The sequence below is a fragment of the Pteropus vampyrus genome, unplaced genomic scaffold, assembly GCF_000151845.1.
Source record: "Pteropus vampyrus isolate Shadow unplaced genomic scaffold, Pvam_2.0 Scaffold52, whole genome shotgun sequence".
Taxonomy (NCBI): Eukaryota; Metazoa; Chordata; class Mammalia; order Chiroptera; family Pteropodidae; genus Pteropus; species Pteropus vampyrus.
The window spans coordinates 2,720,365-2,722,530 of NW_011888833.1; positions in this window are offsets into that span (position 1 = coordinate 2,720,365).

Consider the following 2,166-nt stretch of genomic DNA (forward strand, 5'->3'; position numbering starts at 1 on the left):
CTTTCTATCCTAAATTCCTTCTTGTCTTTATTTTAACAATAACCCATAATGTTGGCAACAAGGCAACGAGACAGACACTATAGTCTAAGTTTACACACCCTCTCGAAATCAAGTTTGCAATATGTATCAAATGTGTTAGGCCAATACGTTCATTTCTATGTATCCGACGTAAGAAAGTAATTGATACATGGTTACAGGTTTATTTACAAAGATATTCATCAGAATGTGTTTCGTAATAGTGACAACTTGAAACTAACATAAGGTCAATATTAGGAGAAGGGTTAAGCTAATTATGCTCAAATGTACAAGAGAATACTATGTAACCATTCGATTTCACTTTCCAAAGGCTTTTTAATGCCAAGGGGAAAGGCTCTTTTCCAAAAAAAAGGACCATCAAGATCAGATCTGGTCCTGAAACTCGGTTACAGAGTCAAGGAGGCGAGGCCAGTGGATTCGAAGCCCGAGGGCTCTGATCCCGCTCGGAGATGTGACGTCGGGACCAGCGATCAGAGTGCAGACTCAGATCAGGGTCACCGTCGCAGAGCTCTGGGTTCAGTGGGAGAAGGGCTACCACAAGCTCCAAGGAAAAGGAAAGAGGGAGGGCCATTGGCGAGGAAGGCAGAGACCACGCTACTTCAATACGGAAAACGCAACGTTCTTTCCTAAGGCCCCCCCAGAACTCCAGAGCCGGCTCCCTATGCGGAGGGAGGAAAAAAAAAAAAAAAAACTGGAAGCAAATACACGAACACGTGAACAGTGAGCGGTGGCTTATGGGTAAATCTAATTTCCTTCTTTGTGCCTGTGTGTGTTTTCGAATTTGTCTAATGGCCCAGAAGCATTTTTAAGGATTTCTGACTGTCGAAAAGCAGTGCTTTACTTCCCTGTGCCCAGTTCAGAAACGTGCCGCGATGGAGCGAGGTCATGAACACGTGGACGAGACGTCACGATCTGTCCTTTTCACCTCTAATTCCCACTTGCTTTATAAATGAACTCTCCCCCGCACCCCCTCACCACCCCTCAGGGTACTGCAGTCGCTTATACTGAGTTGAGAATGTCTCAAATATGTTTTCTTAAACAGTTGGTTCGGGTTGGGCAGTTAGTGGGTGTTTTTTGTTTTTGTTTTTTTTTAATACTGCCTTTAACACATTCGCTCGTCCATCCATGCGTTCACTCACCGTGCTCCCTTCGATGCTGACGATATTCCAAAGATGAAGTAACTTTCCCCACGATGTTCTCATTCTTTAGGTGGCATGTACTACAGGAGCAGGGCGAGGGAAGCCAAACAGTAGTTTCAAGGAGAGGATATTTCCGCCTGAAGAGATAACTGACTTCACGGAGGAGAAACGACGTTTGGACTTGACCTTGAAGTGCGTGGGATTCCAACGTGGAGAGAGGGGAGGACGCCATCATCTCCCCGAGGCGGGGAACTGCATTGACCTCATTCACTCCATTCGATTCCCCAGCCATCGGCCGGGCTAAAATCAAGGTGTCGACTGGGCTCCATTCCTTTCCGGAGACTCCAGGAAGAGCTTCGTTTCCTCGCCTTCGCCAGCTTCGAGAGGCCACACGCATTCCTTGGCTGTGGCCTGTTTCTCCATCCTGAGAGGCAGCATCCTACCATCACTCAGATCCTCCTTCCATCATCCCATTTTCTTCTTCCCTTCTGACAGAAGGCTTTCACCTCTCAGACCGCCTCGTGCCCCCAGGGGTGCCGACCTCCAGCCCCAGCTCCTAGAGCGAGCCTGCTTCATCGAGGGATGTCGCATACCTACCCCCTCACCAGCGACTTTTCGGAAATTCACTAACGTCTCTTTCCTACACTTAAACGTAAACTCCATCAAAATGTGGATATTCATCCGTTTTGCCCAGAGCTTCGAATAGTGCACGGCACATCGTTCTCACTTAATAAATATCGAATGAATTCGGTTTTTTATTTCTTGTAGCACACTTTAATTGAACACCCTACTCCATGGGATACAAAGATATATAAGACTCAAGGAGCCTAGCAGAAGACAGGCATGTAAACAACTTCGTAACAGTACACAGGGGGCGGAGGGGGTGCTGAAGGGACCAGCAGCTCTCCTGGGAATCAGGCCAACCTTCCCAGCATGGACACCGAGCAGATCACGGAAGACGAGCAGAGATTTGCCAGGTCAAGGATTAGAG